Source organism: Typopeltis vanoorti, chromosome 1 (genome assembly GCF_054136105.1).
Source record: "Typopeltis vanoorti isolate ZY-2024b chromosome 1, IOZ_Tvanoo_1.0, whole genome shotgun sequence".
Classification (NCBI taxonomy): domain Eukaryota; kingdom Metazoa; phylum Arthropoda; class Arachnida; order Uropygi; family Thelyphonidae; genus Typopeltis; species Typopeltis vanoorti.
Genome location: NC_143549.1, coordinates 183,652,269 through 183,670,342, shown reverse-complemented (window position 1 = coordinate 183,670,342; position 18,074 = coordinate 183,652,269). Strand labels below are relative to the sequence as shown.

Sequence of the window (18,074 nt, the reverse complement as noted above, 5' to 3'; positions counted from 1 at the left end):
AGGTTTTTTACTTGGAGAGTGGTGAATGAGTGGAATAAGCTTCCAGAGTCTGTTGTGGGTGCTACTACTGTGAATGAGTTCAAGGCAAGGCATGATAGATACTGTGTGAATGTTGAATAGTTGTTCTTGACATGATGTTAGGGCCTCCCTTGACGAGTCTGTCGACTCCTTGGAGTTTCCCAGAACAATAATAATAATAATAATCTTCTGAGTTGTATTTGCAACTTTTGCTATGTGACCTTTGAACTTCAAATTCCTATCCACCATTATGCCAAAATTCCTAAACTCATCAGTTTCTTGTAGCATAACCATGCTAATATAATCTCTCATCACTCTAAAGTGCATAACTTTACACTTACTAACATTAAACTGATAGCCATTTTCGTTTGTCCCAATTTCGAGCCTATTCAAATCGTTTTGAAAGTGCTGGATATCAGTAGCATCCCTGATTGCCCTCCCTGTCTTCGCATAATCAACAAACAATTGCATATCTTTTGTTAGAACCTTCTTGTCATTAATGTAGAGATTGAACAACAGTGGCCCAAGGACTGAACCTTGAGGTATACCACTAGGCACCTTAAATCTGCAGATTCACACTCACTGTATGCCACTTCTTGATATGTCTGTCGACCATCCCCTGATCCAAGTCAAAAGTTTATATTCCAACTCATATTCTCCAGTTTATGCAATAGCCTTTTGTGTAGTATTCTATCAAATGCCTTAGCAAAATCCAATATTATCATAGTGTGTTCATTCCCTTTATCCAACTTTGCCATAACATTGTTATAAAATATGAGCAAATTTCTAAAACATGACATTCCTTTAGTAAACCCATCCTACTACATCGAGGGAGGTGCCCTCCCTCGATGAGTCCTTGGACTCCCTGGGTGTAAAATAATAATAATAATAATTATACCATGGATGTAGAGATTTGGCACATCAGGGAAAAATAACCAGATCTTTAAAATGGTACAACCTCTACACAGCTTATAATCCCCACAGGAAACTTGCTACTACCCTTATCCTTTCTACCTGAGATCAACTCCCTCCTCTCTCAGTTCCTGGAGTATATAAAGTACCCTGTTTCTGCAAGTTAGGTTACTTTGGACAGACAAGTAGATCAGCCTATACCATTTAGATGAACACAAATTGTACATCTGCAATCATTACTACTATGGTCAATCTGGCCTTGCAGATCATGTATTGGATACAGCTCACAGGATCTTCTGGAAGAAAACCACCATGCTCCACCATAGTAAATCTAAAAAGGAAAGATTGTTTTTGGAATCTGCAGTGGCACTAACCTAAAGTAACCTAAATTAAACAAATACAAATTCATGAAACTTCCCAAAATTTGGGAAACAATAATCACTATAGGTTGCAGTTTACATCCTAGGCTGCCTGCAAATGCCCATAGAGGGTACACCCTAGATAGGACTTTAGTTACCCACGTGTTTCATTAGGTATTGTGTTGTCTTTGTGTGTGTGTGTTACAAGTGTAATTTATATTTCCTAAAGATATCTCCATGGTTGAGATGAAATATTGGAAGCGTTAAAATTAGTTTTTAATCCTCTCCTAGTGCTGTCAATAGTCCATTAAACCTCCAACATGACGTCCTCCCAGCACTTTAGCCTTAACACACATATACCCATTACACTTGAACCCAGTTATTATATCTGATTCCGATAGCCAGATTTCATTAATGCCAACAATCTTAGGCAACATTGTATTCAATAAAGAATGAACTTACCATCTTTGTTTCTGATTCTCCTGGCATTTGTATATAGACATAACAAATTACCTAGCCTATTCTTATAATTAGATATGCAATCTGTTTGGCCTTGTTGTAGAACTTTCTCTTTTCCCTCCCAGACATACTCAAAAGGTCCCAATCCAAAGCGTATATTTCCACCTCTTCGCCAGATACATGTGATTACTTCCTTTTTCATTTGCTAAAATCGAATATTTATTGAATGTAAATAAAAAGCAGAAGAGAAAAGTAAAAGAGAGAGTTTTGGTGGGAATAAATGATTTGTCTAGTGATAAACACAGTATTAGAGGGAATATAAAAGGATTATTTGGATGAAGTGAAGAGTGAGAAAGTGAAAATAGTTGGTATATTGCTTAGATATGATACAAATGAATTGAAAAGTTATGAGGCAAACAATTTGATGCATAGGTTATGTAGAAAGAATTGTTGAGTATTTGGATGTGTGGAGTTAGGTCAAGGGAAGAATGGATTTGTATAAGAGAGATGGCTTACTTACACTTGACTGTATTTATTATCAGGAGTATGGAGAAATATTAATTGGATACTAGATTGTGATGGAAGGAATGGTGCAAATGTTTGCATAAGTGACCATGTTATGCAGAAGTAAGGCAGTAGACATTCGCAAGTCATCTCACTAGGTCATGCAAACTATGGAAGTGAGTATACACAAAAGCATACAGGTAACTTATTATGCTTGTACATGAATATCAGGAGTATTCAAAACAAAGGAGTAGTTTATTCCCTTGGTGAAAATGTTTGTGCCTCAGATTGCAGACATTCAAGAAACCTAGCTATTAGAGGAACATATGCTAACTGGCATTGAGTGTAAATAGTACAGTATATTTAGGAAGGATAGACAGGAGATTAGAGTGTGCTGCTAATGATATTGGATGATTTGAATCCAATTACAGTAGAAAGTTGTCTTCAATACTAGGAACAGTTTTCATGTTACAGTTAGTGGTATGAGGTTGAGTCTAAAAAGGTCAAATACGTAGTGTGTGTGGGGGGGGGTGTTGTTACAAACCTGTGGCAACAAAATGCATTTTGTTCAGTGACATTTCATTCATCATGAGTGACTAATTATCCAAACATTGATTGGGTAGTGGGGAAATCTCATGAGAATGAAACTGAAGTTATTGAATGAAAATGAAATTTTCATTCAATAACTTCATTCATGAGAATGAAACTTCTGTCACATTCTGCTTAGGTAACTCCCTAAGCAGAATGTGACAGAAGGAATTTATGGTCAAAGAATGTTGATTTGATTGTAGTGTCAAGAGGTTTTAGTATTTTTAGGAAGATGCACAAGTTCTGCAAGCAACTACTTCCTGTTGGTGACAGCTGTCATTCTATACTATACTGACATGGAAAGTGGCAAAATTTATGGAGGTTCCATTCTGGCCAGGTTATATGTTAAACTACAAAGCAAGAAATTATGACTAACTAGAGCAGGGGTCACCAAACTTCTTTGACCGTTGACCCCTTCAAGAGTTTCTTGACTTTTTATCGACCCCCCCTCTATTTTACTATTACATAATTATAATAGCACAAGCAAAAAAAGACGCTTATGTGAGTTTTTAGATTGTTTATTTTATAGTTAGTGTTTATTGTATGTATAATATAGTATATATTATATTGGCTTAACGTCAAAGGGATTACATTTTTGTTTTTGATGTCCTTCTTAACATTACATATTTGATAGGAGGGATAAATAATATATAAAATTTAATTTCAAAATAACAATAATACACTCTTCCTTATATACGAAAATAAGACTTTTATTAACTTAGTATATTTTTTACTAACGTTGTCAATGTGAAGGGTGTGCTTTGTAACTCTTGACAAGATTAGCAATTTTGGGTTTTCAAAATTAGTAAGTTTCAGCCTTAAATTGCAATGGAATTCTATATATAGCTTATTTCTTTGTTTTGTTAAAATGGAAGTAACATGGCTGAAACCAGCTTCAACCATTTACGAGCTTGGAAATGCAAGCAAAACGGGGAGTACCACTTTAGAAAGTTTGGATATTTTTCTACGACATTTGTATTCGTCCAAAAGTAACTTAAAGTTCTATTTTTAAAAAGCGTCTTAGCTTCAAAATCACCTGACAATTCAATAAGTTCATCTTGTAAGTTACATTTGATGTTTTCAATATCTGCAGAAAATGGCATTATAATCTAATCTGGAATATGCATGTTTCAAAAGCTGAAAAGCGCAATTTAAAACCATCGCTCAAATTTTGAAATGTTTTGTGTATATTTCTGTTTTCATCTTTTACTTCCAATTGCTGTAGATTCGAAAAGTACCGAAAATCTTTTTGTAACGATGATTTAAATAAGGCTAATTTAGCTTAGAAGCTTAAAAGAATCGTTCGAGCTTGAATAATCGTGATATCTTTACCTTGTAGACGGGTCGGTACGTCATAAATTTTGAAAATAAGTCCGCCAAGTAGAAAATGATTATTATTTCTCTTCAGTTCATCACTCAAAAACAAATCAACACCTGTAAGAAATTCTAGGATTGAGTCAAACAACTCAACAAATCTTTGTAGACTTGCACCTCTAGACAACCATCTTACTTCAGTATGCAAGAGTAGTTGGTTTGATACTTCATCATTTTTTTCACAAAGTTTGGCAAACATTTCGCGATTTAAAAAGGATGAGTTCTAATTTGATTAATAGATTTAATACACACTCTCAGAGTATCATGCAGTTCGTCACTGAGGTTTTGCCACCAAATGGTTTCGGTGCAACACACAGTGAATAGTACATACACTTTGTACTTTTTCTTTCAGAAAGGCAGCGAAACCTCGATAACGGCCCACTATTGCAGGTGCGCCATCTGTGGCTACTGCTGTTATATTAGTAAATGGAATATCATACTTATTTAAATATTCCTCCAATCGCTGAAAAATTGTCAACCCCGTTCCATCACTTTCAAGGTATTTTACAAATAAAAATTCGTCAATAATTTGATATTTGGTTTTACTATAATATCTTACATAAGAATAGAACTATCGAATGTAGATTCATCAAGTTGGATGGAGAACTTGCTATTTTTGAATTCTGATACTACAGTTTTTTCTACATCTTCAGCCATTTCACCAATATGTCTTTTCATGGTATTCGCACTCAATGGTAAGCATTTTAAAACAGGGCCAGAATCTTTTTTTCATTATGGTTTCAATTACTTCTTTGATTGCAGGTATAACAATGTCCTCTGCAATTGTATATGGTTTTCCTTTTCTTGCTATATTAAAAGAAATATTGTAGGAGGCTCTTAATCCTTGTTTAGTGTTGTTTTCATAAATGATTTTATAGTTGGTCGATGTATGTATTTCTCTTTGAGTTCTTTAAAAAAGTGAAGATCTTAATCTTTCTTATCAGGATGGAGTCTTTAAGGATGATCTTTCATTTTTGATGGTTTCATTGCATCGTTACTAAAAGTTTTTTTCACAAAGAAGACACATAGGCCTCGTTTCGTTTCTTAACGAAGCAATAAACCCAAGTTTCAAATATTCTAATGAATATTGTCTGTATTTCGTTTTAGAATCTGAAGCTGCAATTGTGGTTACTGGGATTGTAACAAAATAATTAAAATTGAAGTCAGTAAGCAAAAGTAATAAGTCTAAATAATATACCTACTCACGTCTTTCTATAGGATGCACAAAACTACCAGCCCTGCTCAACTCTTCAACACAGAAAAATTATAATTCGTGAATGAATAACGATTGAATTATAATATGTATGTTGATGAATTTTAGAACATTAACACTGTATGCCGATGAGCAGAAATGAGACTGATACGTTTAAGTATAAGTAAATAAGCAATTGCGCATTTGTTGCAATTTCGCACCCACCGCGCCGGCTGGGTGGGAATCATCGACATCCGTTTATTGGTAAATACATCATTTTGGCCTACTTGATTGGTCTCCATAACTATTTTTATGACCTTGCTCCATCTTACAGGTCTTATTCGTGTCACTGTTCCCACGATTCACTCTTAATTGCGTTGTCATTCAGGATGGAGGTAATTCAAGTTAACCGAATTAAATATTATTATTATTATTATTATTCAGGCCTCCAAGGAGTCAAAAGACTCATCGAGGGAGGTCCTTCCTAAGACATAAAGTCTGTCAAGACTCGCTGAGGGGAGGTCCCCCCCTGAGAAACACAAAGTCTATCATACCACTCCTTAAACTCACTGACCGTTCTCTCTCCCACCACTCCATCAGGCAATGCATTCCACGGCTCAACCACTCTCCACACAAAGAAACCACTCCTTACCCTCTTGCTCACAGTTTCCTTTCGTAACTTCCAGGGATGGCCTCTTGTCATCACTCCTTCCCGCTGATCAACCAAGCGAAAGAACTCCCCAGTGTCAACCCTGTAACCACCTCTCAACAGTTTAAAAGTCTCAATCATATCACCTCTCCTTCTTCTATCCACCAAACTCTGCAGTCCACATTCTCTCAGCCGATCCTCATAACTATCCTTGTACAGTCCTGAAACCATCTTTGTCATCCGTCTTTGTATCCTTTCCACAGTTAATTTATCCCCTTCAAATCCTGAGGACCAAATCTGAGAACAGTAGTCCAAGTGTGGTCTGATCAGAGACTTATACAACGGAATGATAACCCTCTTATCTCTGCAGGTCAGTGTCCTTCTCATAATAGCAGCAATCCTCTGTGTTACCTTCACCACCTTTGCAATATGTCCCCTAAACATCAGGTTTCTATCAGTCATCAACCCCAGATCTCTTGTCTCCCCTACTTCCTCCAGTATAACTCCTCCCATAGAGTATGCAGCATCCCATCGATGTTTCCCAAACCTCAAGACCTTACATTTTGCTGCATTAAACTGATACCCCCATTCATTTGCCCATCTATCTAGCTTATTTAAATCCTCTTGCAGGGCTACCACATCTGCACTATTACTAATAATCCTTCCAAGCTTCGCATCATCCGCAAACAACTGAATATCCCCCTGCAATCCACTGGCTATGTCATTGATATAAAGGTTAAACAATATAGGTCCTAGTACTGAGCCCTGTGGGACCCCACTTGTAACCCTCTGCCTCCTGGAAACTGCTCCACCATACACAACTCTCTGATACCTATCAGACAGCCAATCCTGAATCCAGTTGACCAATCTGACATCCAGACCCATGTGCTGCAACTTAAATATCAGCTTATCATGTGGCACCGTGTCAAATGCCTCCTTCGCCAAGTCTAAGAAAATTGCAGTATATGACTTTCCCTCATCTAATGTTCTTGTAACTTTATTATAAAAGGCTAGCATATTGCTAAAACAAGAGCGTCCTTTCACAAATCCATGTTGATTCTCACAGATAACATTACCCTCATCTGCCCAATGCTGTACACGGTCCCTCACTACTTTCTCCAAGATCTTAACAACTACTGATGACACACAGACTGGCCTATAATTAGACACTTCCAGTCTGTTACCACCCTTATGCAATGGCACTATCTTACCTTCCTTCCATTCCCTGGGCACCTTTGCCAAAGCCAGACTTTCATTGAAAAGCCACGTTAAAGGTACTGTCAATTCCCTAGCACATTCTCTCAAAACTCGTGGCGAAATACCATCCAGTCCCACAGCTTTACTGACATCCAGAGTACTCAGTATCTGAAACACACTCTCCTCCTGTACCTCCAGACCTCGTACCAGTCCTATCCCTCTAGCATTAAAACTGACTCCTCTAGGATGAAATACTCCAATAAAGTGTTCATTGAACAATTCCACTATATCCTCTGCATCAGTCACTCTATTCCCATTTTTATCCCACAATATCATTCTTCCACAGTCATTTCTCCTCCTACTGGCCACATAGCTAAAAAATTCCCTAGGATTTTCTTTGGATCTTAGGGCCAATCTCCTCTCATATTCCAGTTTCGCTTTCCTTACCACACTAGTCACTCTTCTGGCCTGTGTCTTATATTCCTCATGCATCTCTTCACCTATCTCCTTATATCTCTTCCATAGCCTCTTTTTCGCATGCAATTCCTGTTTAACATTGTTTGTCATCCACTTTACTCCAAATTGCGTCCTCTTCTTCACTCGTGGTATACAACTTACCATTGCTGATAACAAATATTCTTTCACAATTTCCCACGCACTGGTGATATCCCGGCCTTCCAATTCCTCCCTCCATGAAACTTCCCGAAGTTGACGTCTAAGACTATTATAATCACCTGCCTTAGAATTCCACATAAGTTCCCGTCTCTTTGATACTCCTGCATGTCTATTCATTTTCCAAGTCAACACCATATGGTCACTCTCTCCAACTGGTGGGAGAGACGTCAACTCAGTTATTATCAACTCTTCATTACCCGTACAATGATGTCTTATATTTTTCTATCGACCCCTGAGCCCAAATCGACCCCTAACAATGCTATATCGACCCCTTGGGGGGGGGGGTCGATATCGACCACTTTGGCGACCACTGAACTAGAGAGTATATTATACTCTGTCCCATGGTATCAGTTGTTAGATGGGAAGAATATTTACAAATGCTTAAATGATGTGTCCCTAGAATTTGAAGAATAAATAGGTTAGGAGCAAAATGAATGTGTAATCTTATTTAGCAAGAGATTTGTAAGAAAAAGATAATGTAGGAGGAATACTGTGTTCATAATGGTGATATCAATTATGAAATTATAAGAAGTAGGCTAGAAGAGTTACAACAGTTTTATGTAAAGCTAAGCCTGAGTATGAAAATTGGTTCTGCAAGCTAAAGAAAACCCAAAAGAATTCTGTTATGCTGCAAGTAAAAGAATGAGTATGAAAGAAATAACTGCTTGAATATAGCTGATATGTGTGTGACAGATGCAGAGGAGATTGTTTAATTAATGAGTACCAATTATGGTAAATGATATCAGCCTTGTGTATGCAACATTGAGCTCATCGCTACTTCATTAGGTAAATAACTTCAGATATATAAGAAGTTGGTACTAGAGCTGTTGCACAAAGAGAATAAGAATTTGGCAATAGAGACTAATGGGATATCATCACCAATGCTGAAAGAGTGTTCAGCTGAACTGTCTTTGTTTGACCTGGCTGTATAATTTTAGTCTCGGCACATGGAAGATTCTACAGGAGTGGAAAGAATGTATGATAATTCCATTGCACAAGGGTGATGAAGACTGAATTGTCCAACTATCGACCTATCAGTATCATTAGTCATGATGAAGATTTTGGAAAATTTAGCAAAATATTAGTGTGGATAAGAGGATGGGGTGACTGAGCTATCAAAAAGTGGCATATGAGGGATGTGAGTCATTCTATAAGGTAGATAGGAGGAAAGCTCCAAGTAGGCCAGATAAAATGATTATCATCTACATTATGTTTTGATCAACTAAACAATCAAAAAGTGTGGAGAAATGCATCCCTAGTACAGAACACAAAATTAGATTTCAATCTCCTTGTCAGTATTTAAAAGTACAGAAGTGTGAAACATCCTAAGTTGAATTTAAAATGATAGCATCACAAACATCTCAAGGGCAATTAAAAAAAAAAAAGCATGTACACAAGTCAAGTATTATCAAATCTCAGTGTTGTCGAGGCTAATCTTTGGGTGGGGAGACATTATTATTCACAATGTTCATCAAATCTCATATGAAGCTTGTTTACTGTTTCTACACTCGTTACTCGCATGCATTCCCTTTACTTAGCACTGTCCAATCAAATCATCTGTTCTTTTCTTTTACATCATCCTTACAACTTCCTGGAATCCTCATATTCTCTCTCATCTGTTCTGTGAATAATCGTCTACATTAATTCTATACCAAACAAACCTTTAAATAATTTTTTAGGAATCATTTCTTCCCTTTAGCTCATCCACCAGGCTCTGCAGATGGTATTCTTTTAACATTCTCTCATACCCAATATTCCAGAGTTCTGACTATCTTTTAGCTACTCTTTTCTGGATCTTTTCCAAAATGTTTTCATCACCACATTAGCAAGTACTAAATCCATGTTTGACAGTTTAAACATGGCTACATATCATTCTACTCATTGTCATACAGCATTGTTTTTACAGTGTGGCACCTAAATTTGTTCTTGCCCATCATTCTTCAGGTCTCTCTCTCCCTCATCTGCTTCATTACATTTCTATTAATCATTTACAAACATTGAAAGCAGAGCCTCCCATGCTTGCTTTCCATTTTTTTCAATCCTCATACATTGATTGGCAGCTCTATTCATCAGTCCACATAAACAGATTATTGAAATTCTCATGGATGATTAAAACATCAGTTTCATTCATTAGGTCTCTTTAATTTTGCATCACCTGCCAACCTTATCATTTGCTAGCTGTGTTGACTTGAATGGTTAGGCTCTCATCTCTCCAACAATAGACTGAATCCTATTGTGGTATGAATATTTGTGAATATCTTTGAGTAGAAAAACAATGTCTAATGAGAACATGACACTGCTTACTGGATCACGAAAGCATTTGCAAACTCTAGATATCTACGTATATGCCTCTCTCTCCTTTTCTAGCACATCTTTCTTCCTGTTCTAATTCATAATTACATTGCTCAAACACAGCCTTTCCTTGGTCGGTTGATGTTCCCACTCCAGAGATTCTAGCTGCATCTTCATACTCATCAATGTCTCCCACATCTGAACCTCCATTCAAGATATGCAGATTGGTCTGTCATTTAAAGTCTCAGTTATGTCTAGTGGAACACTTTTATCCTTCCTCCTTTTCAATCATGTGGAATCTTCCTGGTTGTAAAAGGCTCTTGTTAGATGAGCATGTTGAAGATACCTTTAACTTCCTGGAACATTATCTCAAAACATGGTGATCTGAAGCTTCCCTGCCTTACTAACATAGTTTATTAATGTCTCAAGCCTTGTTTGCTCTTTTAAAGACAAATATGTCTCACACAGTGGAAACATGTAAGCATATTTCCATATTGTTATTTATTAAAATATTACTTAATAAATTAAATCAGTATTATCACTTAAACATCAAATATTTCAGAAAGAATAACTCAATCTATCTTCAGTGTAATAAGAATTATGAGTTAGTTTAAATCACAGTCAGAATGTAACAGAAAGGAAAAACCTCTTCAAGGGTAGAATAATAGGCATAATGAAGTTACAAGTGAAAACATGATAGTGGGGAAAACTAATTTCCACACCTTTGGTATGGATAAACTGTCATTCATATTCAAATTATGATGTAATAGTCTTAGTACTCTCCTTGAATAAGTTTTTCTTTTAAAATAACCTCTATGGACAAGTCGAGTGTTCATTGGTTATAAATTATTGGGCTGAAAATAAAATTAAAATTCAATCGTCAGTGTTAAGTTTGTCTTTTGTAGAAGGTAACAGACTGTTGAAAGTTTTTCCACTTGGTTATACTATAAATTAATGATGCCAAGAAGTTATATTCTTGGTTTCATCCTTTATCCAAGCATAAGCAAACAAAGTTTGCACATGAAGTCGCTTCACAACTGGGCTACTTGTATATAGAGGCTAATGACTTCACATCAGTTGTTTTAGTATCCCATTATGCAATGCACATATCCTTACAGACATGTATAATGCTTTGCATTATGGGAAGTGCGATGAACGAGACCAGTTTCAACCTTTGAGGTCTCACTTCTCAACCTTGGTATCGCTTCTGGGTCTGGCTTCCATTGATGAGACCTCAATAAAGATCACAACTGGTCTGACTAGTGGCCTTTCCCATAATGCATAGTATCATACATGTCCATAGTGGGTGCATTGCATTGTGGGATACTAAGGCAATTGATGTGAAGTCATAGCTTTTGTATACAAGTAGCCCAGTTGTGAAGTGACTTCACTCGTAAACTTTGTTTGCTAACACTTGGAAAAAGGATGAAACCAATAATATAACTTCTTGGCATCATTGATTCAAGGCAATAGACTCCTATACCATATATTAAAGGCATCTCTGAACAAGTAGCAAAAATTATTAGAAAATATACACTCATCGCTACCTATGAACCCTTCAACCAAATTCATAATCTGTTACCTTCTCCAAAAGAAATTCTCAGCCATTGATGATACTTGGTATGTAGTTTGTGTATACCAGGTATTATCAGTGTACCTGGTATATTATAAATATTACCAAGTACCATGTTCGAGCAACTAGTCTTACTACAGACAAACAGGAAGATCTGTCAACAAACGCATCTCCGAACATAGATCGCATCCAACAAATCTTGCCTTAGTACAATACAGGATCAAAAACACTAGCCATAGGATCCATTGGGAAAATAATAACCTGTTACATAGATCCATGTATAAACATGAACATTTATACAAAGAAAGTGTTGAAGGATTACTCTATTGATGTAATGTCAATCGTAACAACTGCCTTAACATTCCTAAAGTGTGGAAAATTCTCATCCTTAATTGCATTAAATAAATTGCATATTCAAGGTTTTTTAAACCTCTAAATGGTCTAATTTTAATTTTATTTTCAGCTCAATAGTTTTTAACCAATGAACACTCGACTATATATATATATATATAGAGAGAGAGAGAGAGAGAGAGGGGGATTCCAATGTAATGCATGTGCTCTGTTGTTTCTTTTATTTAAATTCCTCATTGTTGTTCTCTGTCCATACTGACGTCTTATTTTACATTAGATGAAATAATATCTGTATAATAAATCAATTTTTACCATGGTACTGTAAAACTCGATTGTAGCTTAAAAATATCAAAGCTCTTTACGTCGGTTTTTACAGAGGTCAAGTCTCATGAGAACTGTTACAAAAATAACCTTGTTTGTCTCTGTATATTTTATGCTAGATATTATTGTAAATAACCCTATGGGAATTAACTGTATTTACTCTTTTAACTAAAGTTTATAGAATGTCAAAAACAAAGGCAATGCTTTGCCATTGGAAGTTTTGTATAATAGCTATGCATAAGAACACAAGAAAGTTGTTTATGATCAAGTGTGAGAAAGTTGTTTTTAAGCTCTGCTCATAAACACCTTCAAAGCTAGTTTTAGAGAAGTTTCTGCTGCCCGACAAGACAAGGAAAATATCAAAGAGGTCCGCTAGTTTTAGAGAAGTTTCTGCTGCCCGACAAGACAAGGAAAAAAGAGCGCACGGAGGAGAAAAAAGAATGGGCTGGCTTTAACAAAAGGATCAAGGAGAACTGCCGATTTCTTCGAGGTTTACAACCCTTGGTGCAAGGTGCAGAGAAGGGAAAATAAAAGGTGACTGAGCCGATCATCATGAGGAGAGTCCAGTTCCAGTTGGCGACAGAGGAGAGCCCAGGTTCAGTTGGCGAGAGAGCAGAAGCGAAGCGCTGTTACCGAAGAGAGCCAGAGAAAAATTGGGAGAACAGCCGATGCCAAGTGCTGGTCGGATGTCCTAGTGCTGTGAGAAGTCAACGGAAGCCAAAAGCTGCAGAACGATCTTCAAGCCTAAATGCTGAAACTTCTTGTTTGAACTTTTGAACACTGGGAAAATTGCAGTCCAAGACCTGCCAAATATTCCTATGAAGCGCCCCTTGAAACAAGACTCTCTGGACGGAAACCTATGGTCTGTGATGATAGAAAAACCATAGTGACTTTGGACAAAGAGCCTCTGTAAGTGTGTCCAATCTCTAATGTACATTCTTTTTGTAATCTAGGAGATTTATCAGTCTGTTATACTAGTTCTTATCAGTCATAGATGGACTGATAAGAAATAGTAATAAGAAACATCTATAAGAGAATCCTCTGATTTGTTGTTAACTGGAATATTAATTGAAACAAGACTCTCTGGACGGAAACCTATGGCCTGTGATGATAGAAAAACCATAGTGACTTTGGACAAAGAGCCTCTGTAAGTGTGTCCAATCTCTAATGTACATTCTTTTTGTAATCTAGGAGATTTATCAGTCTGTTATACTAGTTCTTATCAGTCATAGATGGACTGATAAGAAATAGTAATAAGAAACATCTATAAGAGAATCCTCTGATTTGTTGTTAACTGGAATATTAATTGAAAGATAACTTAGCTGGCTAATCCCTTTATGAGTAAATTAGTCTTGACAATTTATTTTTTTTTTAAGCAGAGAAGTAACAGAGTAATTATATATATTGTGTAATCATTTAAATTTGAAAAGGGAAAGTTTGTTTCTATATACCAAAGGCATATAGGATAGGTAGAGAAGAGTAACCTCCCTATCGCGTATTTAATGTACTTTATTTTAAAATGTAAATAAATGTGTTTTAATTATATGTCAATAAAGTGCTGCCTGATTGTTTATTTTACAATGCACTGTTCCTTAAAAAAAATATCAGACTTGTGAGCAGGAAACCAAGTGAGATAGCCGAAGCGTATAGTTAAGTGCAAATAGACCACAACTGTTTGTGTAAAGTTTTACTGAAGGAATTTGTGTTAGAGAAAGAGAGAGAAATCAACCGGTCGTATTACGGAGTTTTATGCCAATTAAATGATATTAGTGGTGCCGTCTCAATAAAATAAATTTTCTAGTATCCATAGGCATAAGACTCGTAGTGCGAAAGGTAGATAAACATAGTATGCAATAGTATAAGCAAGAAAGGTTACAAGAGAGAAAGCGCACACTGCTAATTAGAATAACGGTATTTCAAAGGCGCAGTAACCAAGAAGGCTTTTTAAATAGCAAGTAATAACACACGATATTACAATGGCACAGCAGCAACAGGATAAAATCCACAGTAGTTAAAATAAGAAATAGTGGATTGGAACAGTTTTGTTAATTAAGAACAGGCAAATAAATAAAAAGTGTGTGTGTGTAAAAAATATATAGTGCAAGAAAATTTTTTTAAGAATCATGAATGTGAACAGCGGTAACTCGGAAGCCACTAGTACTAACACAATGGGGGATGTAGAAATCTTTAGGACAGTAAATACTCACCTCATAATCCCTCAATTCTCTGGAGAAGACCTTTCTTCAAGTTTTAGAGGAGCTAAGGATCTTTGGAAACTGGTCGGATTTCCAGCTTCTAATAATCTCATCTCATCTCATCTTCCTTATACCCTCTTTTACCTTGCGGTGTCGAGGGTCCATTGATCATCGGACCTCACTCCGTTTACAGGATAAGGTGGTCAGCCTTATGCCCCAGTGTATCCTATGGATAAGGTGGTCAGCCTTATGCCCCGGTGTATCCTATGGCCTGTAGTGTTGAGTTCTCAAGGCCAGTTTGCCTGCTTTGCGGGATGAAAAACCCCAGAATAAACTGGGGAAAAAACCCTGCTGTCCACGCCCAAGACTGGCTAACTTGGCTATGGCTAAGGAAGATCCTTCACCTCCTCACATCACCGACGGGAATCGAACCTAGGACACTCCTTCCCCAGGCATATGGTTGTGAAGCGCATAGCCACTAGGCTAACCGTGCAGACTAATAATCTTAAGGAATAAATTGATTGGAAGGTCCAAGAACTTTTTGTATTCCTCTCCCATATTGAGAGACTTTGGAATCCAATAAATTCAAGGATACCCTGATATCTCAGTTTTCCAAAGTTAGAAGCGTGGGTCCGAACCTATGGAGGCTACAAAAATGTAGACAAGAGAAAAGAGATCTATCAATGATTATTATAATAGGCTTCTCACCTTAGCTAATAGTCTGAGCATGTCCAGAGAGGAAAAACGCCATCTCGAATGGGTAGTCTTCATTCAGTTTAGAATGGGAGTAAGAGAAGAGTTCAGGAAAGCGGCATACAAAAAAAGAATAAACAACTTACAAGAATGCTACATCGCACTAAAGGAAAGGGAAGATAGACTAAGAGAAATTAGTCACTCCCTTTACTTTAAACAAGAAAATCCCCCAGATTCAACTAAAGTTTCATTCAATGGCTTGAAGATGGTAGATGCAAATCACACACAGAAACCGGAAATAGGAAGGGTTTCGAAGTTTCATGCCTCACTGCACAAAATTCAGTGCAAAATTACAAGAACCACCTAGCATAGAACAGATTACAAGATCTGATTAAAATGGAACTGAAAACCCATGAGGGGAAAATAAAAAAGAAGTTGGAACTTGAGGATATATAAGAGTGAGATAAAAGGGGGCCAAATAAGAAAAGGAGTTGGTACTAATTTAAAAGGAAAGTGCAAAATTACTAAATTAAATGTCAATAATAAAAAAGGAGCATCTGCACAGAAAAACATAAGCAACATAGAATGCTTAGTGTGAATGAAATGACTCAGGGGCAGGAAGAGTTACTAACGACCGTGCATGGCCTAATAAGTAAGAGATACACCCTGTGAGGTTCTCCTAGACACAGGAGCCCATGTCTCTGTTAGCTCTTGGCCGTTATTTTCTAAACTAAGGAGCCAAATTCCCCAACAGGTCATTGAACTAATCCACCCGATTAAACTTTCGGGAGTGGCAAAAACAGAACTCCACACTACTACAAAGTTAAGGGTGGGCATCACTCTGGCTAGGTTTCATTTGAACTTGTGTCACGAATTAATTGTTCTCCCTAAAACCATGAGCACAACTGATCACGTAATCTTAGGCATTGATTTCTAAAAAAGTATCAGTTTGCATGCAATTTTGCCACAGGCACTGTGTCTCTATGTGGGGTAGAGCTTAGACCAAATCCCGGTCTCAATGAGCAACAATGTCAGAATGAAGATGAGACAAGTGTAGTGCTGGAGATTAGAGCAGCAAAGTAGATGGAGGAAGGTCCTGATTGGAGGGAGGAGTTAATAAGAAATGCCACAGGTCAAGCTACTTCTATGAAAGAAAAGAGGGTGATTGAGGAGTTCCTGCACACAGCATTCCAGAAGTATAACAGGGTTTTTACTGAAGAGATCACCTCTAATTTATTCCAAATTGTTCCATGTTGACGGATTTAGTGAAACATGCTGTCCAAATCACTACAAAAAATCCCGTTCATTAAACAATATCAGTCACCAATCAAACAGATGGAGAAACTCCAAGTGATGCTGCAGGAATACGAAGAGGCAGGGATAATTGAAAAATCAAACTCTCAATTGAACAGCCCTTATATTCTAATACAGAAACCTAATGGCAGTCTTAGATTCGTTCTGGACTTGAGAGAAGTGAACAAGGTCACTAGGCCAATTAACTTCCCATTATGCAAAATAGAAGAGCTACTGATACGACTGGAAAATGCAAAATACTTCTCAAAACTAGATTTGAATTCAGGTTACTATCAGATCCCATTAAGGAAGGAAGACAGGAAGTATTTTGCATTCACAATGAGATTGTAGAAGTACCAACTGTGTAGGCTCCCACAAGGTGCACGAAACTCTGCCATGTTGTTTCAGTCCCTTATGAACACAGTCCTTGCTGGCATCCTGGGTAGGGAGGTTATTTGCTTTCAAGATGACCTATTGATCTATTCACGAGACCTACATACACACAAGGAAATACTATCAACCGTGTTGGCAAGATTGCATCAGGCCAAGCTGTCTTTAAAATATTCAAAATGTCAATTTTTTTTTAAAGGAAGTGGAATACTGGGTCACAAGGTTAGTGAACATGGAATAATTCCTACTCAAAGCAACATGTGTGCCATTCTTGAAGCAAAAATTCCAAGAATGGTGAGGCAAGTCGGACGATATATAGGGATGATAAATTTTTATAGAAAATTTATTCCAAATTGTTCTGTGTTGATGGAGCCTATTGTCAAACTAAAAAAGGGAGTAAAATTTAATTGGACCAGTGAGCTGCAAGGCGCCTATGATTCTCTAAATTTAGCTCTAACAAGATCCCCTGTCCTTATGTACTCTAAATTTGGGGAGACTTTTTCTTTCGGCAGATGCCTCACACGATACCATTGCCTCAGTGTTAGAGCAGAAGCATGGGAATGATTTCCGGCCCATAGCCTTCATTAGCAGAAAGCTCTCATCCTCTGAGCTGAACTATTCAGTCATTGAGAAGGAGGCCTTGGCAATCATGTTTTCATTCAGGAAGTTAAGATATTTGCTGTTAGGACAACATATAATACTAAGGTCGGATCACCAGCCACTATCTTTCCTGTTCTCTATGAAGGATAAGAACCAAAAGAATAATTAGGTGGACCCTGGAACTCCAAGCATATTACATTGACATGCTATATATCCCAGGAAAGAGAGATGTGGTGGCTGACTACTTATCGAGATCTCTAAGAGCAAACAATGAAGAAGATGAGCCTAGTGACAGTGATAATCCCAACCCCATACATAAGATCGAGAATTTAGAGGAGAACAAGAATAAGCTCCCCCCCCCCCCCACACACACACACCTTCAATCATGGGAGAAACCTCTTATTATCACAGCTCAGTGAAAGACCCCATGTGGAGTACA

At 37.2% G+C, this 18,074-nt stretch overlaps 1 protein-coding gene across 1 annotated transcript in view; it reads left to right on the top strand.

Annotated features, from left to right (window-relative positions):
* LOC150110692 (uncharacterized) overlaps window positions 1-18,074 on the top strand; it is a 464,373-nt gene that overhangs the window by 106,729 nt on the left and 339,570 nt on the right. The gene's annotated exons all lie outside the window — the stretch shown is intronic.